At 36.1% G+C, this 27,024-nt stretch overlaps 1 long non-coding RNA gene across 1 annotated transcript; it reads left to right on the top strand.

Annotated features, from left to right (window-relative positions):
• Window positions 1-22,635: 22,635 nt before the first annotated feature.
• On the top strand, window positions 22,636-26,803 carry LOC112206242 (uncharacterized). The gene is made up of 3 exons (XR_002940439.2): window positions 22,636-22,763; window positions 25,599-25,709; window positions 26,711-26,803. It is a non-coding gene; the product is annotated as an uncharacterized LOC112206242 (long non-coding RNA).
• The last annotated feature ends 221 nt before the right edge of the window (window positions 26,804-27,024 follow it).

Genomic DNA, 27,024 nt, shown 5'->3' with positions numbered 1-27,024 from the left:
TTAGACTTAAGTATTCTGCATGTATATTTGTAGAAAATGAATGAACTGAATCTGCTGTCACTCTAAGGAAAACAACAGAATTTGTTGGCAACAATAAAATTCAATATCTCAAGTGCAAATTAGAATTTTGGGAAACTTGAATCGGCTGCTATGAGTAGGACAGTTTTCCAATACTTTTCTGATGAGATCTGTAGTGATATTAACAAATGTGCTTTAAAAATATTATATAATGAATTATGTCTATATTTGGAACATCTGAATTATTTGGTGAAACAATATTTTTCAAATGACCAGTGCATGATGTTACAAAATTATATTGTACATTCAAAGGGCAAGATGGACCAATGGATTTTAACGTAGCAGAGCAACAAAGTTCATTGATAGGATTTCAGATTCCATGTGGTGACTAATCTTTTAAGAAACATCAGCGCATCAAAGAAGAATATTCACAATTATCTGAAAGGACTTTTAAAATAGCCCTTTGCTTTCCAAGTGTATATCTGTGAGAGGCTAAATTTTCTTAAGATACATCAACTAGCCCGGGCATGGTGGCTCATGCCTGTAATCCCAGCACTTTGGAAGGCTGAGGCGGGCGGATCATGAGGTCAGGAGATCGAGACCATCCTGGCTAACACGGTGAAACCCCGTCTCTACTAAAAATACAAAAAGTTAGCTGGGCGTGGTGGCAGGCGCCTGTAGTCCCAGCTACTTGGGAGGCTGAGGCAGGAGAATGGCGTGAACCCAGGAGGCAGAGCTTGCAGTGAGCCAAGATCAGCCACTGCACTCCAGCCTGGGTGACAGAGCGAGACTCTGTCTCAAAAAAAAAAAAAAAAAAATCAACTAAAATAACATATTGCAAAAGATTGAATGCAGAAGCAGCTAGGAGAACCAAGTGTTGTCCATTAATCTAGACCTTAAGGAGATTTGTAAAATTATAAAACAAGGTTACTGTTTAAATATTTTTGTTTTGCTAAACGTTATTTTTCACAGGAATATGTTATTTAATTTAACATGTGATGGGTTTACTATTGTTATTTTTTATTTATTATTAATTTTTATTTATCTTTTTTGAGACAGAGTTTTTGCTCTTGTTGCCCAGGCTTGAATGAAGTGGCACGATCTCAGCTCACTGCAACTTCTGCCTCCAAGGTTCAAGTGATTCTCCTGCCTCAGCCTCCCAAATAGCTGGGAGGCATCCGCCACCACGCCCAGCTAATTTTTGTATTTTTAGTAGAGATGGGGTTTCACCATGTCATTCAGGCTGGTCTTGAACTCCTGACTTCAGGTGATCCACCCGCCTCAGCTTCCCAAAATGCTGGGACTACAGGCGTGAGCCACTGCGCCCAGCCTATTATTATTTTAAAATAAATATATACTTAAAACATTTCTCAGTTTTAATTTCTAATATAATAAATATCAATAGATATAACCCACATAAAGTGTAAAGAGCCCCTGAGACAAAAATACTAGATGATACATTTCTATTCAGATTCTCCTTGATAAAGTGTTTTTGACTTATGTGTTGCATTAGATGTAAGCTGTGTTTAATACTTAGATGCTGCGCTTTGAGAATTCAAAGAGTTCATAAAAATTTATTTCTAACGCATAGAGATTTAACTTCTATAACTAGTTCTAGTGATATTCATGAAACTTCAGAGAAACTCACTGTTGATCAACAATAGAATTAACAGAGCCAACACATCCTCCTTTCTACGAACAAGAGGAAAATCTGTCAAGGGTCAATGCCACTTCCACACCTTTATTTCAAATAAGCAAATGGTGTTTACTCCTGAAATTGCTTCCTGCCTTTGAAAAACATCTAATCAACCACTACATTTCCTTGGCTCAATAAAAAGTAAAGGGATTTCACTGATACTTGATTCATTCAGTGCTTAAACTTCATTTCTGCTATAATTTCGTCTTTAAAAAATAGGTGTATTTGTCATGCAAAAGGTTTTTCTAGTCAATGCATATCAAACAAACACATTTACAGGCTAAAAAGTGAAAAATGCCATCATTAATTTTTATTTCCATAGAATTCTTTGCCATGTTTTCACATCGTGTGTCAAATACTAGTTCAGAAGTAGTTGGGTCTGAGGAAATTGGGTCTAAGGAATTGGGTCTAAGGAAACTGCTAGAAGACAGTGCTAGTGCATTGACTGTTTGTGAAAAAGACCTTTCAAAGAGTCTCTTTTACAGATAGATTGCTCTTTTATTTTCCCTATTGATGATCAGCTTTCAGTGGTATAGGGGGACGAAACCTTGCTATCCACAGAGAGGTCCTTAGACCAGCAGCATCGATACCACCTGAGAGCTTGTTAGAAGTGCAGGATCTCAGGTTCCACCCTAGGCCTACAGAATCAGAATCCGAATTTTAAGAAGATTCCCATTTGATGCCTAAACACATTAAAGTTTGAGAAACACTGCTATTAGGGATACAAATAATATGTTCTCCATACTTTTTTGGGTGTTTTTTTCTGACTAGTATTCAACTTCTCTTTTAGAACAATCTTAAACAAAGTAATCAGGGTACTCAGACTTATTCCTGGATTGTTAAAATATTTACTTCTACCAACCATTTTGAAATAAATACAGGTACTTATGCCCTGTCTTCTAAAATGCGATATCAATGAAAACATCAAAGAACTTAAGAAATACAGATTGAAACCTAAATGTAGGGCAACAGTAACTGATGATAAGAATCAATAAATATTTATATTTTAAAGTATTTTGTCTTAAATGAGCCTGTTTTTGGGAAAAACTTTTATTTAAACATGAGGCTCTTCCATCTAGGCCCTTTATTTGCTCAATACCACCTTTTTAGATTGGAAAAAGATCTGATTTGCAAGATAACCTGATAGATATTCTTTAACATACTGTACTTGCCTGCCAGATACCAGTAGCACCCCCTTGATTGTACACCTCCAAACTTTGAAGTGTAGTGAATTCATTTTTTGAAGGAAAATAAAAGCTTTTATTGAAATATTTTCTTTATATTTCCCAAAGATGGCCTGTTTGAATAGTGAGCTCCCACACTTGGTAGCTCTACGGTAGCCTGCTTTAGGTCAGTGGAGATCATGGGCAGTCTTCCTGGAAATGACAAAAGATCGCTTTATAAAACCAGGCCATGTTTTGCAACAGCTGGTTATTTTTGCTTCAGAGAAGCAGGCAATGAAGAAATATGGCAAAGTGTGAGGAAAAGCACATTATGGCAATATGATGCCATCTTTTCATATTCTGCGTATATTTCAGTGCATCTGTCATTTGGAATGTGGCCTTCCCCTGGTTAAAGATCATGAGATTTAAATATGTGTGACTCAGCACTTTATAAACTCAGGGCTTTTAATGTTGATCACATAAACACTTAGCTGCAGTGTATATAACAAAAGACATATATGAAAGACCTACCTGTGTGTAAAGCATTATGTTAATTAAAGGGTATAACCACATCATTATGTACTTCAGGAATTTAGATAATGATTATCTATTGTTTCTTTTATGTGCTACTAATTTTAATGTAGTCCAGTGATACATGCTTAAGAATATGTGCTTTCAGTACTCTGATAAAAATGACTGTCAAAATGTGAATATATTTCACACTTCCTACATATTCAATTAGTCATTATTGGAGGAAAAAATGTGAATAATTTATTGGTGAAAAGTTTGAATTAATCTGCTGACAACTTAAATCATACATAAAGGTTCCTAAGAGTGTGGGGCTTTGGGGGGAAAAAAGGCATGCTTTTTGTTAATAAGAAGGGTGACTCTTTGAAGGACAGAGAAAATAATTTTACCTTCTACAGAAAAAGTCAGCACACAATTATCTAATCTATTTCCTCATAGTGTAATCATCTTGGGTAAATTATTTCTTCACACATTATATTTATAACTGTTTTTAATTATAATGATTATGTATGGATTTGCCCACAGATATATATATATATATATATATATATATATATATATATGTTAACAAGTATATTTTCATATGCATTTATTTTTACTTATTTTAATATTTATTTTCTTTATGTTTTAGAGAAAAGATCTCACTCTGTTGCCCAGTCTGGGGTTCAGTAACATCACAGCTCACTGCAGCCTCGACCTTCTAAGCTCAAGCAATTCTCCTGCCTCAGCTTCCCAAGTAGCTGGGACTACAAGCATTGCCACGACTTCTGGGCAATTTTAAAATATTTTATAGAGATGGTATTTCCCTATGTTTCCCAGGCTGACCTCCAATTCCTGGGTTCAAGCGATCCTCCTGCCTCAGCCTCCCAAAGTGCTGGTATTACAGGCATAAGCCACTGCACCTGGCTTGCATTTATTTTTATAAGATCTGTTTTAGATCATTTCATTTAAAAACGAAAAAATCTACATTAAGAATAAAACTAAAAATCACTAAAAAGTATAAATTACATGGAATAATATTCTACATAGAGAAGACACAGACAGGAACAGGAACTGAGGTGTAATGAGAAAGAGTTTTTGAAAGTGGGGAGTAAGAGAATATAAAATAAATGAATTGAGATACTTTGAGAACTGCTAATTCTAGGTAAAATCTAGATGAATCATCATAATAATAAAGTTAAAATGTATTGAGTATTTATAATGTTATATATGTAATTTTTTCCATTTAATCCTCAAAATGACCCTTTAAGATTTGATGCTATTGTTTTGCCTGTTTTCAAATGAGGAAACTGAGGCACAAAGTTATGTCTTAAGGTTGTACAACTTTAAGTAGCATCAAACCTAAGAAGTTAGCCCAGCAGCTCATGCTATTTATCCCTGTGCTATGCTGAGCCTGACTACTGTGCCCCGCCTCAGGGTTTGCCTGCTAAGAGAGTCCACAGCTCAGGGCCCTGTGCTGTAAGGTTGGTGATCAGATGATTTTTCAGTATGATCTTCACTCACTGACTCAACTTCCTCATCTCCCTTTCCCTGATCAGTTCTGCAATCAGGCTCCCATTCTCACCACATTTTATAAAATAATGTTTCATTTTTAAATCAATTTTTTTTTTTTTTTTGAGATGGAACCTGGAGTGCAGTGACGTGATTTCGGCTCACTGCAACTTCCGTCTCCTGGATTCAAGTGATTCTCCTGCCTCAGCCTCCATCAGTAGATGGGATTACAGGCATGTGCCACCACATCTGGCTTTTTTTTTTTTTTTTTTTTTTGTATTTTTGTATTTTTGTATTTTTAGTAGAGACCGGGTTTCACCATGTTGGCCAGACTGGTCTTGAACTCCTGACCTCAAATGATCCACCTGCCTTGGCCTCCCAAAGTGCTGGGTACAAGCATGAGCCACCAAGCCCAGCTATATTTTGAAATCATTTAAGACTCATATAAAAAGCAGTAAAAATAGTACAGATTTGCTCTGTATCCTCCCCAAACTTGGTATTATCAGCATTTTTTGTATTAACCATTCTCACAGGTATGCACTGGTATCTCCTTGTAGCTTTACTTTACATTTCCCTGATGGCTAAAGATACCGAGGATGCTCATTTGCCATTCATATACTGTTCAAATCTTTTGTCCACTTTCAAATTGGATTGCTGTGGTTTTTTTTAAATTCTGAGTTTAGAATTCTTGACATGTTTTGGATAAAGTTCCATATCAGTTATATGATTTGCAAATATTTTCTCCCTTTTGTGGCTTGTCTTTTTATCCTCTTAACAGGATTGCTCTCAGAGTTACAGTTTTTAATTTTGTTAAAGTTCGATTCATTGATTTTTTTCTCTTAGGGATCATGTCTTCCGTGTCATGTCTAGTAACTCTTTGCCTAACTCCAAGTCATGAAGTTTTTTTTTTCCTACATGAAATTTAGGTCAAGGTTTTTTCCTATGATTGTCCAATGTTCTAACACCATTTGTTGAACAGACTATCTTTCCTCTCAACTAATTTTTGAAACTACTTTCACCAAGGTTGCTAATGGCCTCCTACTTTCCTGATCTAAAGGAACGATGGCCTGTAACACATTTTAGCAATGTAATGTTGGTGTAGACTGTGTGCTTTGTAACAACAGTGACATCAGGAGTTCCTTCACCTGGACGTTGAGTGAATGGAGGGAGAGTGCTGGCCTCATCCATCACCCACTGGAGGGGTGGAACACATTCAGAGTGGTGGGAGCAGCCCTGACTCTACACTGCCTGCTCATGTAGCATGAACCAGGTCTGTCTACACATATTTTCCTATATTGCGATAGACAATGATCTTTCAGGAATATTTTCTATCTGCACTCCTTGAAATAAGAAGATAATATTGTAGTTTTAATTTTTATTTTAAATATTTTTTTCTTATTATAAGTGTAATATAGTATATGCTCATTGTAAAAAATTTGGAAAATACTTAACACCTCCTCTTGCTCTTCTCTCTCCTCCCTTCTTCCTTCTTTTGCTCCTTCTCTTCCTTTTCATTCTCCTCCTCCTTCTGCTGCTGCCCATCTTGCCCCTTCTCCTTGTTCATAGGACTCATATACATAATGGCAGTCTACTTCTGTGGAAGAAGGAAAAAAGTGAGAGAGAAAGGCTTAGATGGATGGAGGATGGAGGTTAAAGCAAATATCACAGAAATAACATGTTCAATCTTGGTAGTAGGGACATGGAAGTCTATTTTTATTTCTTCTATTCTGGTATGTAAGCTTGAAATGTTTCAGAAATAAAATAAAAATGAATAAAAGCCCTCAAGGCATTTACTTTCAGATGAAGAGACACTAAACATTTATGATCTTTATTATTATATTATGCAGCACTGAACTAAGAGGTTAGAGGCAGAGCATCCCCACCATCCCAGAGATGAAGGAATGCTGCTCTTGACTATTTAAAATGCACTAGTTCTTTTCTTAAATGATATGAAAAATAAAAGAGAATATAATCTGTCCTGGATGTTTGGGTAGGTGACAGATGGAAGATGAATGAGGTATTTTCTGTATAGGCATACTGTTCTTTGCTATGTATGACAGAATGAATAAATGACCTGCATGGCAATTTTGGAAACTTTCCTGATGTGTTAAGATAATAAGAGCAGGCAAGTTAGCTGACTGGGAGCTATTAGTTCAGCAAGTTAGAATTGCTGTTCATAGTCAAGTCATAGATTTTATAGAAGTTTTTCTAGGTTTAGTTTGCTGATGGGTCTGTAACTTTTTAATATGTTCCCTTTCTTAGACATCTTGGCCTCCATCTGCTACCAGATTAGGCTCTGGAGACTTAATATTGAAATATAAATATTAATAAGCTCTAAAGATTGAGGTATCTGTCTAAAAGGTACAGCATTTTAAGTTTGCACCTTGCAATGGTGTCCATGTTCTAAAGTAAAGTAAAGAACTAGGGCAATGATTTAGATGATTCAAGCAAAAACATTTTACCAAGCTTTAATTACCTGGACACTTAGGCCAAATCTATTTTTGGCACAAAATATTCAGACAGCTACTTCATTTTGCGTAGACAGATATAGATTACGTCAAACTTGACTTGTTTGCCTTTTTGAAGGAACTTTAACACACACTTTTATACAAATGCTTTTTTTCCCCCTTTGGAAAAATGAGAGCAATAATTTTGCTTGGGAAATTTTCCTGTTCTTGGAATCTTGTCTCACTTTGGACAAGCCTCTTGCCTCTACTGGGTCTCTTGTTCCTTGGCTATAGAATGTAGAGTTCGGACCTGATGAACTTTAAGCTCCCTTTCATCTTCATGCTTTTAGGTAAAAATCTTTGTGAGTCCCCTTTTCTGTTGGACTTCAGTTTTTCAACTGGGATATGATGTTAGGTAACCATTCTCCTGCAGAACTGGGCGCTGGGAGAGGGAGGAGGACGTGAGCCACCCTGATCCACACGTTCTCCATGCAGGCAGAGAAGACAATGTATCTTCACAGCTCTCCCACTGTGTGGCTACTTGGAGGAAATATGCTGCCAAATGAATGAAGGAAAGAAGGTGGAATGGTGAGTGACCAGATCACACCTTTAGGAGTTTGGACTTCAGTCTCTAAGAGCTAGGGCGCCACCTGAGGTTTTCAGGCAGCACAGTTATATGTTTCAATAAAAGAACCTCTGGCTAAAGTGTGAAAGATGATGGGAGGGCTAAACTGGCAAATGAGGCACAAGGTAGGAGGTTACTGCAGTAGTTTAGGTAAAAAATGACAAAGACATAGACTAAAGCAAGCGGAGAAGAAAAGAAACATTTGAGAAATTTTAAGGAGCTGACTTTGTCACAGCTTCTTGGGTGATAGGATGTAATGAGTGACAGCGAGCACTTAGGGTGTCTTCCCTGTTTCTCCATGCAAATTTTGCATTCTTTCCTATGCTACATCCTTATTTATTCTAATCTAAAAGTAATGTTTTGATTACTACTAATTATAATTTAAAAATTCAGATAAAATTATCTATGTTTATTCTGTGTATTCAGTTTGAGAAGTACAGATATAGAAAGAGAAGAAAAAGAGGCAATGGTTAGAACCCTAAGGAAAACTAACATTTAAGGGGTAGGTAGAGGTAGAGGAGCTGGCAAGGAGATTAACGAGGAATGGTCAGAGAAGCTGGGGGTGAAGCTGAGAAAATGTTACCACGGAAGTGAAAAGAGGAGACAGCTACGGGGTCGAATGACTAACAGGGTCACATGCTGCAGAGAAGTCAAGGAAGTTAATGGAAATATTAACTTTGAGTTCAGAAATTAACAAAGTCTTGTTGATTTTAGTGAAGGCACATTCTGGTGACAGACACTAGATTGTCATGAGTTGAGAAGTAAATGAAGAGTAGAAAAGTAGGGCAATGAGCATGAGCTACCCTTTTCAGGAATCTTGACTGTGAAAAGAAAGAGCACTAAGAGGGCAATTTATTCAGTGGGAAGCATAGCGTTTTTTTTCTTTCAAGTGTCAGAAAGATGAATATTTTTATAGATTGGGCAGAAGGACCCAGTGGATATGGAAAGATAGAAACTACGGAGAATTAATCTCAACCTCTCAAATTCTAGAAGGTAAATGGGAAGTTTTAAAGGTTTTAAAATATATATACTACATCCTTTAACTTTCATTTCTAGAATGTTATCCCAGTTTTAAATGCTTTGAACACTTTTCCATAACTTAAACTCCACAATTAGAATTGTATCTTAAATATTTAATTAAAAATAAAATGAACAGAGATTTGTACAATTTTAGTGTCAAAAAATTGGTAACTACTTACATACTCAACATTGAGAAAATTTCCATTGGCTGCTGTAAGAATATTCAGGTGAAAATTATTGAGTTTTTAAAATATACATTTTTTTTATTATACTTTAAGTTCTAGGGTACATGTATTTTTATGTTGGATAGGTTAGACAAGCTCAAAATATTTGTCATACCCAGGAGCCCTTTCAAGATGTTCCTCCCCACTTTTTTTCTTAAATCGTATTTATTCAGGCATAATTTACATGTAATAAAATGCACCCATTTTAAGTGTCCATTTCAAAAAGTTCTGACAAGTTTCACACGAGTGTAACCATCACCATGATCAAGATAAAAAGCACTTATACTACCTCAAAGAGTTCCCTCTCCCCCTTTCTAGTTCATCCTCACCCTGCCACTGACCATAGGAAATCCCTGACCTGCTTTCTGTCACCATAGATTTATTTTTTCTAGAGTTTTAAACAGCGTAGTATGTACTCTTTTTGTCTGCCATTTTTAGCTCAGTATTATGTTTCCAAGATTCTTCTATGTTGTTGCAAGCAAATATTGGTAGTTATGCCTTGTTATCATTGAGTAGTGATGTCATGAATACACCAAATTTGCACATTTATTCACCAGTTGATGGACATTTAGGTTGTTTTCAGTTTTCAGCTGTTAAGAATAAACTGCTATGAATATTCATTTACAAGTCTTTGTGTGAATGTATGTTTTCGTTTTGCTTGGGCAAATACCTAGGAATGGAATTGCTACATCCTAGGGTCAAATGGTAAGTGGTATTCAGTTTTATGAGAAATTGCCAAACTGTTTTCCAAAATGGCTCTACACTTTTTACATTCCCATCAACAACGTATGAGTTCCAGTTGCATACTCTTCCCAACCCTTGATAAATCAGCCTTCTTTACATTTTAGCCATTCTAATGGGTATGCAGTGGTATCTCACTGGGTTTTAATTTGTGTGTCAGTGATGACTTGTGATATTGAGCATTTCTCATATGCTTTTGGGAATTTGTGTATCTACTTTTATGTATTGTGAATTTAAATCTTTTGCTTATTTTAAGATTAAATTGTCTTCATCTTCCTGAGTTGCAAGTCTTCACATATTCCAGATTCAAGCTCTTTGTCACATATAAGTATTATGCACATTTTCTTCCAGTCCTTGGCTTTTTAAATGATATTATTAGTGATATCTTTCCAAGAGCAGACATTTTAAATTTTAAGTCTGACTACTTTTCAAAAAAAAAAAAATACATGTTATTTTATACCTTAGGAAACTTTTTCTATTCCAAAGTTGTGAAAAAAATCTCTCAATTTTTCTTCTAGAAGTTATATAGTTGGGAGGTCGAGGTGGGCAGATCACCAGAGGTCAGGAGTTCGAGACCAGCCCGACCAACATGGAGAAACCCTGTCTCTACTAAAAATACAAAATTAGCCAGCTGTGGTGGCACACACCTGTAGTCCCAGCTACTCGGGAGGCTGAGGCAGGAGAATCACTTGAACACGGGAGGCAGAGGTTGCGGTGAGCTGAGAGTGCACCACTGCACTCCAGACTGGGCAACAAGAGTGAGACTGTCTAAAAAAAAAAAAAAAAAAAAAAAAAAACAGAAAAAGAAAGAAAAAAGAAGCTATATAGGTTTAGCTTTACATTTAGAACAATGATCCATTTTGAAGTAATTTTTATGTAGGATATAAAGTAAAGATGTTGGTTGTTTTTTTTTTAACATAGGATATCTAATTATCTCAGCACCATTTATCAAAAAGATTAGCATTTTCCCATTGGATTATGTTGGCACCTTTGTTGAAAGTCGATTGATCACATACCTATAGGTCTATTTCTGGGTTTTCTGCTTTGTTCAATTTATCCTTCACTACTACGTTGCTGTCCTAATAACTAACTTTATAATAAGTCTTGACATTAGGTAGGGTAAGTGCTCCAGCTATGTTCTTCTTCAAAATTGTTTTGGCTATTGTATATCCTTTGAATTTTCATATAAGATTTAAAATCACCATGTGAATTTAATTTTTAAAAGCTTACTGAAATTTTGATTGGGGTTGTGTTGACTCTATAGATCAATTTGGATAAAAATTGCCCTCTTTGATTTGGAGAAATTCTGAAATAGTTTCTGCAGAATTGGTATTATTTTTTGCTTAAGTATTTTGTACAATTCAACAATGAAGCCATCTGAGCCTATTAATATGTTTGTAAGACTTTTATTACAAATTAACGTAATTCATTTCACAGAATATAGGGCTATTAAGATGTATTTCTTTGAACTCCCTTTTGTTAATTTTCATCTTTTAAGAATTTTGCCTATTTCTTTATCACATTTATTGGTATAAAGTTGTTCATAATATTCCCCTATCTTTTCAGTGTCTGTAGGATATGTACTGATATCCATTTGTTATTTCAGATATTGGTAATCTGTATCTTCTGTCTTTAATTTTTTTTGATCATTCAAGGTGGAAGTTTATCAACATGATTTACTTTTTCAAAGGCTAGGTTTTGGTTTAATTATTTTACTCTACTGTCTCTTTTTTACTTTATTGATTTTTGCTTTTGTCTTTATTATTTTATTTCTCCTACTTACTTTGGTTTAATTTGACTTTTTCTTTAGCTTCTTAGGGTCCATAACTTTTTTTACGGTGTGGCTTCTGCATACTGTGCCTGGGTCACCAGACCAGTACCATGTGGCTCCAGCACACTGAGAGATGCTGGGCCTCAGGGAGCAGCTGATGCCGTGTATTGATTTGCCAGTGGCCCGTAAGATGCTATGGAGTAAAAATTCTGTTCAAAATCATTGAAGTGATTAATAGATAATTGTATTATTTCTGTCAAGAGGTTGAGAGCAAACAACAGAGTGAAAGTTTCGTTGTGAGAGTAGAATATTCTCAGATAGTGAGTAGTTGAGTCAAATAACGGTGCCCACTAATTGAGATAATGCATTTCTGCCACTGAAGGGACAGCAAAGTAGTTGTTAGTGCTGCCTTGAATGCTGGAAGACATTGTAGTTTGTAATTATGTTCTAATCTTGGTAGAGCCTGGTCGTATGGCTGATCTTGTGTTTCGACAGGGCCTGGACATGTTACTGAGTTTGCCTTTTCTTTGCATGAGTAACTTTACCATTCACTCTTCTCCATACTTGATGTTACAAAGCAAGTCTCTGATCAACTACTCCTGAGAACCAAATGGGAAAAATTTTAGTGATAAAGCAAAAACACAAGACTCAATTTTATGTATGTATTGTGTGATTCCATGGCAAAAACATGTAGAAAATGATTGAAAAGAAGTATATGGGATTGTAGATAACGTTCATTTCCTTGTTTGTATTTTTCTTGCTGAAACCAGATTTCTTTAGACCTCACTTGCCTGTGTATAAAGATACAGTTACATTAAGAGTAGAAACCCAAATATCTCTGGCATAATTCCCTGCGTGCTTACACAGAACTTGGCTCCTTGTAAACCCACTTCCTTTTCCAACATAAGGAATTCCCAAACATTATTGATCTGAGGTAGAAACTAGGAGTATCCTAGACTCAAGTAGGAACCTTAGCGATATATATTTTTTATCATAAGCATGTATTACAATATCTTCATTATTCTCAGATTCTATATTTTCACATTTATTTATAACCCCAGATTAATACTTGCAGTGTTTTCTGGTCACTCATGGACATGTGCAGAGTGGAAAAAAAAATGGAGCCATCACATGCCCATGTTCCCAGCTGAGTGAGCAATGTGATGTCTGCCTTCTTGCTTCAGCTGTTATGCTGTAAACAAGTGTCCTTCTAGTGGTCTATTTAGTGTCATGTTTCTTACTCTTTTGTGCTTTTTGTTAATAATTTTGCTGTGTGAAGTGGCCTCCAAGCATAGTGCTAAAGTGCTGTTTGGTGTTCTTAAGTGCAAGAAAGCTTTAATATGCTTTACAGAGAAAATATATGTGTCAGTTTTGCTTCAGGCATTAGTTACAGAACTATTGGCTGTGAGCTCAATGCTCATGAATCAGCAATATATATTAAATAAGGTGTTTTTAAACACAAACAGAAAAACAAGGTTATGTATTGATCCGTTGACGAAAATGTTGTGGTTAGAAGCTTGCTGGGACCTAACTCTGTATTTCCCCTAGGAACAATGGTTCAGGATTTACTAATTCAGTGTTCATGGTGGCTTTATAGAACACAACTATCATGAATAATGATAATTGACTATATTTGAAGAGGGAAAATAAAGATCTAACAAAAAATACAGACTAGAATGCATATGAACCAGTAAGATTAACATTAATAATTCTAACTGATGGAGGAAGACCAGAAATTGTAAAAGGATGTGGGGTCCAAGATCCAGAAGCAGGTACCTTTCCATTTTAGGCTTGAGGGAAAGAGATAAGGGAATAATCAGAAGAAGAAAATTTGAGGGGATGGAAGGGAATGGCAGAGTTGAAGACCAAATTTAAGGAGTTAAGGGCATCTACTAAAGATGATGTGGGGGGTTAATTAGGGACCCAAAAAGGATGTCAGCATTTTGGAATAGTCACTGAGAGGTACCAAGGCTAAGAAATGAAATGGTACTTAAAATGAAAGAACAAGCAACACAATTATAATTTATGACTTTTTTTGTTAAGATACATAGAAAAATGAGGTTTATAAGCAGATTGTATGGAATCTATTGTATAGATTATTTAAACAGGCAGAATACTAACAAAATAATATTGTTTTCCCTAAGCCCTTGGCCAGGCTTCTAAATTGGATGTGTGGTGGCAGAACTATCATTTCCAGGCAAAACGTATATGTTCTTGATACTAAAATAAATTGTTTACATGTTTTTCAAGTGCTAGTCCTTATGTTGTATATTTGTAGACATCCATTTAGTAGTAATTGGCAATTATTTATTGAACATCTACTAGATTACAGAAACCAGAAATACAGAAGAAATTAAACCTAGCCTCAGCCATCAAGAATCTTAGCTAAGGGTATATACTCCCAAAGGAAGAGACAATTATGATTCAGTGTGGTGAGTGCTGCAGTGGGATAGACATGGGATACGTGGGAACAGCTGGGAAGCCTCAGACCCAGTCCTGGAGGTTTCATGAATGAGATAACTGGACTGAGATAATTGGGCTACAAACAGCTGGCTGGGAGGGATTCTAGGTGGTACAAAGTCCCAGAGATACAAACCACATAAAATTGCATACCAGAATTAATATCAAAGTATCTATTCTATTCTATTTTTGTATTACATTGTCAAAACCAGTGGCTGGCCTGAGTGCTCTTATAATTTTTCTGTGTAAAGTTTTATGTGACAATTATCATAATCATCATCAAAATTTTAATGTCAATATTTCTATAAATTGCACTTATTATTTATTCTTTTAAACTATTACATGTTCTGCCACTTTGATTATAATCAGAATATATTTAAAATTTGAATGGCCATAAAATAAAATAAATTGTTGTCAATTTATAAACACGCTAAGCAGAAATAAAAATAGACATTTGTCTATCTATCAAACTATTTTAGAAACTCCACAAAGATGATTTAAGAACACGTTTTGTAACATGGAAAGGATTTTAGGTGAATTTTTTACTTAATATCTTTATTAACTAGCTTTTCTAAAATAGTTATAAATAACCCTCAAGCATTTTTTACAAGCCAATCTTTTTCTCCCAAGCAAAGTTGTGAGAAAATGTTCAACTAATAAGCCTTAAAGTTAAGGATTCTGGCAAAGTTTGACATTATAAACACATATATTTTTTGAAGAATAGAGAATTTTTATAAATATTCATTCTGGATGAATACTCTGCTTGGAAGTGGTTTGTATTTCAAATAAAATAAACTTTACATTGATTTATCTGTTTTTTGTATATGGAATAGGAGATATAAGTGATTTCAGATGTGTTGGGAGTTCTTTTTATTATTCAATTGGCTTTTATTAAAACACTATCATATAATACTTCCTTGCAACTAGAGTCTTTTTTGCTTTAGGACAATTTAAAATTACATAAATATTTCTTTTTTTCACACACAGACTCATTGAAAACAGTTTGGCACTAATTAGAGAAATTCATGTAAGTTATGTGGTCATATATTGCATATTAGCCATTTTCTCTGACCTGTCAATTGGAAGAATGTTGCTATAAAAATATGGAGAACAGTATTTTAAATAAATGGTCAAACTGCATTTGGCACTTATCAGAGCTGGCTAAGGGATCTTGCATACTATTAGATGTATTTGAAAGTGTATTATTGGTTTAAGGAATACCACTGTGGGCTTTTTTTTTTCTTCCCTAAATAAGTCATTTGAATTCCTATAACTTTTTTTGCATAAGAGTGAGTGTTGTACTTCATAAGAAATGTGTTATTTATGTCAGTATATTTCCATGATGCTGCTGTGGTTTCAATTTTATATTGACATAACATAGAGTCATGAATGGGCATTTGGGATTTTTAAAAAATCATTGAATTGATATATTTGAACTGAAATGCTGTCTATTTTTCTGTTTGCTGTTGGAAATAGATGCAGAATGTTTGCATTATTAATAGAGGGCTTTGGGTTAGTAGTTTCATGCAAGTGAATGGGATGTACAATTAATGACAGAAATTAAATTATTTTAAAAATAGTTTCAGTAGAGGAGAGAGACTAAGTTATTAACTTGACATTTTAGATATTAATTATTAAGTTACTGAACATGAAAACGTTATATCACAGAGGTATAGCCAAGGGAAAAATCACATTTGCTTTAGACTAAATGTAGCAGAAAATGAGAACCAGGAATATTCCCTCTCGCCATATCTATGATATACACATATGATAGATTTCCATGTGAATACCCAGATGTTGAAGAAATTCTCAGTAGTTTTTCATACATCATAGTGGACAGTTGTTACAACTATTAACATTATACTCTATCATAGCAAATTGTAGACTGCTATTCAGGATAAGCTGTGCTTATACACAGTTCTCACATAGCTAAAGCAAGTGAGTGTGAAAGATACAAGGACATGCTGGGTGCGGTGGCTCACGCCTGTAATCCCAGCACTTTGAGAGGCCAAGGCAGGCAGATCACGAGGTCAGGAGATCGAGACCATCCTGGCTAATATAGTGAAACCCCGTCTCTACTAAAAACACACACAAAAAATTAGCCAGGCGTGGTGGAGGGCACCTGTAGTCCCAGCTACTCGGGAGGCTGAGGCAGGAGAATGGTGTGGACCTGGGAGGCGCAGCTTGCAGTGAGCCCAGACGGCGCCACTACTGCACTCCAGCCTGGGTGACGGAGCGAGACTCTGCCTCAAAAGAAAAAAAGAAAGATACAAGGACATGCAGGAAGTCATTCTATATATATATCTGAAAAGAAGCAAATCATTTTAAAATGTTGATACTTCACTAAGGCAAGCCGTGCATTTGATTATTGTACACTAGTCTGTTCCAATAGCATATTGAAAAACTGCCGGCCTAGAGGACTCTGGCTATGGAGAACACCCATGCATTATGAGTCATCAAGATTTCTTTATTATCAGTGGAAAGTGGCATTACAAGACCTGAATTAATTGCAACATACAGATTTTATTGGATTGAGCTGTTCACCAAGTAGCACTATTGATTAAATTCTAAGATAAATGCTTTGATGAAATCTTGAAATCAATAAATCTATTTGCATTATGACTTTAAATCATTTGTTATTTTAAATGGATGTGATGGTGAGCCATCTGGGAATATAATTTGATGAATTATAGATAAAAATAATGATTGGACTTTATTTATATCAATTGGGTTTTTTTTGGATCTCCAGTTGGGTGCCATTTCTAGAGAGTTTTGAGAATTAGGACTTGGACACATTTGAATAAATATTATATTCCAGGCATTGTGCTTGGGAATGATGTATGTCTTTGTTAAAAATAAAAGGATTGTTTTCCTTTGGCAATTAAGGTGCTGTTTAAAAGCTGTAAAGATGTAGTTACCCACAATGACATCATTCTAAGGCCTGGAAAAATGGAAAAGGTTAAGATATGGAGAACAGTGGCTCTCAAGTTTTTTTTCAGTGGAGAGATAAGAAATTAAACAACAAAAAGAACATGACACAGGAAATATTTAAGGTGAAAGAATATAATTTTTTCATAAGAATAACTGAATTATTTTTCTTTAATATCAATTAACATTTTTTGAAGGAAATAACATAAGAACTGTTTCTTTTTTTCCTTATAAATTATTTATAGGGCAAAAAGGAGACTTTCTAGCGAGACACTGAAAAAGACAAGGAAAACCCTTGTGCGGATGAAATGCTAAGTGAAGTGTTAGGTAGTTTAATGTACAGTGTAGAGACATGTAATATTGGCTCATTTCTGTAAACAATGAAAGGATTGTGTCATTTTGATTGCTGTTCCCTCAGGTAATTCCTCAAATGACAAAATGAATTTATCTACATTTCTAATAATGAAATCAGCTTCATCACTGGAATGGGATCCTGGTAGCAGACTTCTCAGTCATCTTGCAGCAATGTGGGTAAGCTGTACTGGCTCTCTTATTTATTCAACACCTATTTATGTCAGCAGTGGTCTAAGTGGTGGGAGTACAATTAAAAAAAAAAATCAATGATTTTTCAGTTTACTGAGAAGAGTGAAGGTAACAAATATAAGGCATTCACAAGGGAAAAAACAGCAGCTGCATTCTCCCCAATTTCCCCTTCTGCCTGTACATGTAAGACCTAGCTTAGTCATTGTGACTGATTGTGCAGAAACACTACTCACAAAATACCCATACACATTTCCTAATACCCATATAATGAAATGGGATCATGTGACTAGCTATGGTCAGTGAGTTGGACGTAGAAATAGAATTGATATAGTTCACTTCTAGGAGAAAGCATTATTAACAGGTATGTGATACTCCAGTTCTCTCTTCTTCACTGTGGTGACCCGGAATCCATGTGTTCTAGATGGTGTAGCTATAACAAGGAATTAGACTGGGTCCTTGAGTCATCATTTTGAAGGGAGCTATGCTGAAGAGCCTCTAGACTCATGGTAGACTTGCTGTGTGTTAATCCATTGATAGATCATGGTTGTTGATCTTGCAGCATAACCTATCTTATGCTGACTAATGGATTGCCAATAACTGATATTCCCCTGCTGCCGCCATCAGTAATCCAGAGATGAAACTTCCAAGCACATTAACAGTGTTCTAGGAAAATTTAGGGGACTCATTCTTTAATTCTTTAACTTATAATTTAAACATAGGATAGCTTAGCCTTAATCTCACCTACCTTTTTCCCTTACTACAAACTTTTCACTTTTGGCCCAGTATTTTAGTTGGACAAAGAAAATGTGCTACACTCGAGTAGGCTAGGTGATTATTATTCATGCCTAACCTTGATGTTGCTGGATTTTTGTTAAACAGGATCTTTGGAACTTGAACCTGTTGAAGGTAACCATAGTAAGTCAGCACAGACAGTCACCACTTAAGAGAGATTGGTACTGATAAGCACTCTAATGACTCCTATTGTCTGCATAATGATGGTGGTGATGGTAATGCTAATGTCAGCTAACACTTCTATGGCACTTTAATATGTACCAATCATGAGTTTAAATTCTTTTCTATATATTAACTCATTTAATTTGTAATTAATGGTGTCCCCCAATTCTACTTCTACTCGTCATGAGTACTAACTTCATTTCACTGCTCAGTGAAATTTCTTCCAACTCCTCCAGGAACAATGATCACTTCTTCTGAGCTTCCTTACAACTTGGTACATATTTTTGTTAAGCATGTATAAGATTATATTGCAATTATTTGTTGATGTGTCTTGAACATCATATAATCCACAAGGGCTGCTTCTTGTTCAATTTTATATTCCCCAAACTTACACATTGTCTAGAACACCAATCAACATAAGATGAATGATTGAAAAAATAAATTTAATAAATGAGTGAATAAATAATTGAAATTATATGAATTTTTCCATTTGCTATGGCCAAGAGAGTACCGACAAATAAAAAACTGGGAAAATGGTCTTTTTACAGTGAAAACAAAAGATTTTTACAGCTTTATAGTAACCCTGAAAATTTATAAAAATAATTTTAGGCTTCACCTTCAAAGCAGCTTTTAATCAGGTATATTCTTTGGCCTGGATAATCAGATGTGACCCCATGGGGGAAAATGACACAAGAGCATTAGAAAGATTGATTTGTAAGGAGTCTCTTTCGTGCCTAGAAAGTGGTATTTTATACCCTTCGGGACATGGGTAGAAAATGGCCTAGTGCTCTTAGCTAGTGTCTAGGACTTAATGGAGTGGTTCTCTATAATCAGATATGAGACCTTTAAGTACCTTAAAGGCAAAACTGCAAAAGCTTAAAATCTAGTAGCAAAACAACAGTGTTCATTGGCCTTCACTAGGATTAATGGTTTAAATTGTTATTATTTGCTATTTAATAAAAGAGAAATAATGCAACTGAAGGTTTTCTTTCAGAATTAAAGCATTCTGATAAATGATTCTATTGGAACTTTGACATAATTTTTATTCCAATATGTTAAAATCAAGGTCATTGATGGGTATGTGGACTTCCAGGCAAAAAAGGATGTCTCAGAAAGAACTCTTGAACATTCCTTACTGTATTGTCAACTTGGGAAATATTAAGGCTCTGTAATCTTCAAATCTGAAAGGGAATAAAATAAAAAAAATTTGTTGCTATGATTAGTAACATTAGTAGTAACAGACATTTATTGAACTCTTACCATGTTTCAGGCATGCTGCTAATTCTGTATGCATTTTACCTTATTAAATCTTCCAAGCATCTTTTCGAGAGTTGTGTTATTATTTCCATTTTACAGATAAGGAAACTAAGGCACAGAGAGGTTAAGTAAATTGTCCTTGTCACAATCTCACATAGTTAATAAGCAATTCTAAAGCCCAATTCTTAATCTACACACTGCACATGCTCCCTATGGATGGGAATGGAGTTCTTTTTCTTCTTTTCCCCATCTTAATTGGGGTATAATTGACAAATAAATTCATCTATATTTAAGGTATACAATTTGATGTTTTGATATACTCATACATTGTGAAGTGATCACCAAACCACAATCAAGCTAGTTAACATATCCATCATCTCCTAAAGCTACTTTCCTTTTGATATGGTCAGAACACTTAAGATCTACCCTCTTAGCAGATTTCAAATATAGAATACAGGATTATTTACCATAGTCTCTATACTGTATAGTAGATCTCCAGCGCTTATTCATCTTGCATAACTGAAACTTTGTATCCTTTGACCACAACTCCCCATTTCCCCCAGCCCCCAACTCCTGGCAACTGCTGTTCTACTCTGTGCTTCTATGAGTTTAACTATTTTAGATTCCTCATATAGGTGAGATCATGCAACATTTGTCTCTCTGTGTCTGTCTTATTTCACTTAGCATATTATCCTCCAAGTTCATCCATATTGTTGTAAATGGTAGGATTTCCTTCTTTTTCAAGGCTAAATAATATTTGTGTGAGTGTATGTGTTTATTGTGTATCACTCCCGTGGCTCTTTTCCATGTTGCTGAGGTTGGGAAACAAGCTGGACTAGTACGAGGCTCATTCCTTTTAGTACCTTCCCACCAAAAAGTACTTTCCTCTTGGATCTACTATGGTTGGTTAGGAGGCTGGGGAACACACCCTTTTCTGAGAATCCTTTGCAACCCACAACTCTAATTTGGGTTGTGCCTAAGATTGGACAATGGGGACTTAAAAGAAACTGCCGACTCTCTCTGCCATTCAAAGGGACAATCTATGCTGTGTTGTCTAGATACCTCATATATCATTTTTTCATGATTCTCTGCATGATAAAAATTTTAAGAGACCACATGTTTTAAGAAAATATTATAAAAGAGAAAGCCAAACAAACTGAATTTCAATTTAGGGCTAATGAATATCTGGAAGTCTTTTCCACAGACATTTTTATCACAGGTGGTTGGACAACATTTATTTTTTAAACAACTCATAGGTGCCTATACAAATTATACAATTAGAAAGATTTCATCTTTGTGGTAAATGGAAATAACTAGGGAATCCTAAAACTATCTGAGCATGGTTTTGTATCAGTAATAATAAAAATAACAGATTGTTTCATAACTGAATTTTGATATTTGTACAACTCATAAAATACTTTTACTAGTGTATTATATGATTAGATTTATAGAAACAGTTTTTGAGGTACATAGCTTGGGTGTTCTTATGAATTCTTACTTTATAGATGAGGAAACAGATGCTTGTTAGGTTACATGACTTGACCACAACCAATGGGGACTCACGTCATATGCTCTACCTTAAATCTCATAGTTTCAGCTTTGCAACACCTGACCTTTCTACCCAACCCATGACTCAGCTCTGTGGCCAGCCTCATGAGGGGATTAAGGAAAATGGGAAGAAGAGGCCTAAGTAATTTTTTCATAGATTATTGAAAATTGATTCATAAGACCTGGAAATTCAAATGTTGAAAGCACGGCTATCATCACAGCTAATTATGGGGTTGCAGATGAGTTCGACTTATCTGGGCTCAATGACTAAGGCTTTTAGATTCTCTCCTTCCCTCCCTCCCTTCCTCTCTTTCCAGAATTTGTTTAGCTAAAGTGACTTATGATTCATTCAACAAATATTTACAAAGCCCTAATCCACTTGCCTGGAAAATGCCCTTCTCTGAAAGTCAACCTGGCCCCATTGGATTCGAACAGTAAGTTCTGAAAAGAAGATCTAAGCTTTTCATACTGTTATCGGTTCAGTATTGCCTGGCTCCTTAGGGGCTTAAATGGCATAATAATTGGGGGCAAAAATTCCCATTACTGTACACATGCTATGTATAAGACACAATGCAAGATATTTGGGATGAGCAGAAAACAAAATGCAATAAAACATATTCCTTAGTGATCTTATAATTTAGCAAAATAGTTTCTAGGCCTAAATATTATGTGCCAATTCATATTTTTTCCTCTCTTGAACAATGTAGATTCTTCAGTATTAAAAGACCTAGTGTAATGAGGAAAAAAGATGTACTCATTTATTTAATTCATAGTGAGTGTCTGCTATGTGATCAGGTAACATCCCAGGCCCTGGGGAACAAAAGCAGCCTGAAACCACCTTATAAACCCCTGCCTTAACTCAAATAGGGGGAACAATTTAAAAAGAAATAAACATAAAAACTAAATGAAATGGTCCAAATTGTGTTATGTGTGAAGAGGCCAAAAAATAAAAAAAATAAAAAAATCAAGGGGCTAAGAAAAACACATTTGGAGAGGCGACCTCCTTTAGGTAGGACGCTCATGAAAGCATTTGGAGGGCTTCATTTAAGCTGGGACCTAGGGATGAAAAGAGTTAGTCATATGAAGAGAGAGGGCAAAGGCCTTCCAGGCAGAGGGAACGGCAGCAAAAAGTCAAAGGTCAGATTTCATTCCCACCAGTGCTAAGTCAAAGATTCGAATGACGTGGTCAGGATTTGGTCCTGCTCTTCACCTCGCAGCTCTGCTTCCCTGTGTAGTAGTTTCATTCTAAGCTATGCCCTCACCATTCTCATGGCCCCATGTCCTGCTTGGCACTGAGGGTGCAGAAACCCACGGTGGGAGGATTTTACCAGAGGGAAAATGGATTCTGGGTAGGTAAAAACAACCTCCCCCTCCCCCATCCTTGAAGCCTGATTTGAAAACCCTTGAAGCCTGAAAGAGTTCCAAACAGATGGAGGATGAGTGTGGCAGGTTGTGGGAGGAGAGCCGCCAAGATTGGGTGGGGCTGGTAGCGAGGGATGCATCCTCTAGGTGTTAGGAAGAGCAGCTTGGATTGGATCCTAAGAGCACTGGAAAGCTGTTAAAGGGTTTTAAATGGGAGTGATATAATTTGATTCATCTAATTTCTAAGATTTTTTCAAACATTTAAAATTATTGTCTATTTGAAAATAATTTCAAATTTATGGACAAGTTGCAATAATAAGAATACTGTGTGGGATACTCATGTACCCTTTGTTCAGATTCACCTAATGTTAACGTTTAGTCTCATCAGTTTTATTATTTGCCTCCTCTATCTGTTTCTCTCTCTCTCTGTCTCTATCTCTCTTCTGTTTCCCTCTCCCTCTGTCTCTATCTCTCCCTACACACAAGAATAATCACACACATAAAACATACACATATAATATTTTTGAGCCATTTTAGAGTAAGTTGCATTACATTATCATAGCACTCTACCCCTAAAACCTTCAGCATGTTTTTATTACTAAGAATATTCTATGACAAAACCTCAGTACAGTTAGCCACTTCAGTACCTTTAATTGTAATACAATATGTTAATGAAATCTAACATCTGCATTCCAGTGTTGTCAGTTGACCCAATAATGTCTTTTATAGATTCTTCCCCTCTCCTGTACAGGATATAGTATAAGATCACATACTGCATTTGGTTTTCATGTCTCTTTAGTCTCTTTTAATCTGGAACATTTCTGCAGCCTCTCTTTGTCTTTTATAGCATTGACTTCTTTGAAGAATACAGAATGTTCCCCATTTGGGGTTCCTCTGATGATTCCACGTGGTCAGATGGAGATATATGTGCCAGACTGAAATACTACATAAGCGATGTTGAGTCTTTCTCACGGTTTCACATCTAGAGACACATCATGTCCATCTGCCCATCATTGGCAACACCGATTTTGCTCCCCTGGTGTAGGTTTTGTCCAATTTCTCCTCCCCATTATTATATTATTTTGAAGCACATAAACAATCTGTGAGGAGTTACCTAAGACCATGCAAATATCCTGTTTCTCATGAAAAATTTCCCCAGGATTTAGCATCCACTGATAGTTTACTTGAATCAGTCTTTGCTATGATGATAACAAAGTGTGATGTTTCCAAAACTGCACTCCTTCCACATTTTATCGGTCAGTTCCATAAGCAAGAATACTCCTCTCTCCTATTTCTTTATTTGTTACTGGTATGGACTCATGGACATAGTTTTTCTAATAGTCTGTACTTTTTTACTATTCCTAATTGTTTTAGTCATCAAATTGTCTCAGATTTGGCCAGTGATAGACTTTTCCAACTGAAACCTGAATCTTGTGACATGCTCCCATGAAATTTTTTTAAGTACATTTTTACTATCTGGAAAAACAAGGTGTTCCATGCTTACCTGTACTTTCCTTGACCCAGCCTCAGAATCAGCTGTTTTTCTGAGAATCCTTGGTATTTGTTAGTGAGGAATGGGCACAGAGACCAATATCTGGGTGCTAGGCATAAAAATTGCTATTGGCATGGCTCCAGAGGCAGAGGTAGAAAATATATGCATATCTTACACCCATGTAAATATGGATACATACATGTACATGTACACACACATATATACATCAATCTACACATATACATGCATACATGCAAACACCTACGTATTCCATTTCTAGTTTAGAAAGCATGTGTTGACATTTATACCTCCAATTGTAATCCACTGCACAGGGTTGTTCATCCTCATTGCTTTTATAATTAGAATTTGACTCTCAGCAACATCAACATACTTATTCATTTGCTCAATCCTGTAATGCATCTGAAATAGTTTCACAATTGCTTCTCTTTGTCACTAAACACATCCAATTGTATTTTTTTTTTTTTTTTTGAGACAGAGTCTCACTCTGTCACCAGGCTGGCATGCAGTGGTGCAATCTCGGCTCACTGTGACCTCTGCCTCCTGGAATCAAGCGATTTTCCTGCCTCAGCCTCCTGAGTAGGGGTATTACAAGTGCGTGCCACCACGCCCAGCTAATTTTTGTATTTTTAGTAGAGATGGGATTTCACCACATTGGCCAGGATAGTCTTGATCTCTTCACCTCATGATCCACCTGCCTTGGCCTCCCAAAGTGCTGGGATTACAGGCGTGAACCACCGTGCCTGGCCCAAACGCATTTTAAAAGTTCAGGGTTTGGGCCAGGTGCAGTGACTCATGCCTGTAATCCTAGCACTTTGGGAGGCCTAGCCGGGCGGATTGCCTGAGCTCAGGAGTTCGAGACCAGCCTGGGCAACACGGTGAAACCCCGTCTTTACTAAAATACAAAAAAAAAAAAAAATTAGCCGGGCGTGGCAGCATGCACCTGTAGTCCCAGCTACTTGGGAGGCTGAAGCAGGAGAATTGCTTGAACCTGGGAGACAGAGGCTGCAGTGAGCCGAGATCGTGCCACTGCACTCCAGCCTGGGCAACAGAGCAAGACTCTGTCTCCAAAAAAAAAAAAAAAAAAAAAAAAAGTTCAGGGTTTGTTTGTTTTTCTCCTTCTCCCCTTGTCTCCCCAAACCTGAGGGTATATAATAAAATATTGTGTTCACACATGACTTAGATTCAATCTCTCTCTCTTTTTCTCCTTCTGTGTGATTATTTATTTGAATTACAATTGGGTTCACTTGTTTTAGTTTGATTTCAGCTTCAGTTTTCCTCTTTCCTAACCTTGTTGATTTAATCTTGTCAGGACATTAACAACCTTCTGAAAGAAAAATTAAATGGGAAGTTATCCTCAGAGAAGCGTTACTCCCTCTCACATCCCTTCGACCCTGTCCACTCTGCTCCCAACCCCTTGGAGGTAACCAACTTCATTGCTTTCTAATTAATCTTTCTTGAACTCCTTTTGTAAGGATAAGCAGGTAAATTCATGCTTTCTTGTTTTCCTCTTTCTTTCTTACAGAAAAGGCACATACTCTGTGTATTGTTTTGTACTGTGCTTTTTTCAGTTAACAATATCTCCTGAAAATTCTCCATATAAGTTCATATTGTTCTTTTTCTTTTTCATAGCTGTGTAATACTCCATATGTGTATGTATCATAGTTTTTTTCAATCTCCTATGCCCAACATTTGGATAGCTTCCAATATTTTGCCATGATAGATAATGCTGCAATAAATAGCCTCTTCCACACATGTATTTCCATATGTTGGAGAGCTATCTTCACAGTAAATTTCTAGATGTGGAGTTGCTGGATAAATAGCTAAATGCATATGTACTTTTATTAGATATTGAAAAACTCCCCTCCATAGAGACTGTATTATTTCTTGTGTCCCTCCTGCAATCCATTTGAGGGAATGAAATCTCTACTACCTTACAAGACAATGTATTGTTCTTTGCCAAACTATCTGCCATTATTTCTTATTTGGATCAAGTTCATTTTTCAGGAGATTTTTTGAGAAGGGCACATGAGTACATTAGGAAATAATTTCTTGAGTTCTTGCATGCTCAAAGACATCTATTTACAGCATTGATTGTTGAAGAACAGTTTGGATGGATACAATATTCTTAATTTACACATTTTTAGTTTTTTTTGAAAATGTTGTTACTATGTGTTGAATATGTCCCTGAAAGTTCATGTGTTGGAAACTTAATCCCCAATGCAACAGTGTTGGAAGGTGGGGACTAATAAGAGGTGACTAGGTCATGAGGGCTTTAACCTCATGAACAGATTAGTGTCATTATGATGGGAGTGGGTTATTTATCTCAAGAGTGAGCCTGATATAAAAATAAGTTTGGCCTTCTCTTGCTCTCTCGCTTTTGTCCTCTCTTGCCCTCCCACTTTCCACCATGGGATGATGCAGCATGAACGTCCTCACCAGATGCTGATGCCATCCTCTTGAACATCCCAGTCTCCAGAACTGTGAGCCAAATAAACTTCTCCTGTTTATAAATTACCCAGTCTCAGATATTCTGTTATAGTGACACAAAATGTACTAAAACAGTGGGTCAGTTGTTGCCTTGTTTTGTATGTTATTTTTGACAAGGCCAATGCCAGTTTATTTCTCTGCCATAAGGTGGATCTTCTAGTAATGACTTCTCTCAGCTTTTGTTTATCTGGGAACAACTTTATTTTCCCTTCATTTTTGAAAGACAGTTTTGCTAGATGCAAGATTCT

Source organism: Pan troglodytes, chromosome 17 (assembly GCF_028858775.2).
Source record: "Pan troglodytes isolate AG18354 chromosome 17, NHGRI_mPanTro3-v2.0_pri, whole genome shotgun sequence".
Lineage (NCBI taxonomy): Eukaryota > Metazoa > Chordata > Mammalia > Primates > Hominidae > Pan > Pan troglodytes.
Note: the sequence above shows the minus strand (reverse complement) of the source record. Positions and strands in the feature narration are given on the sequence as shown.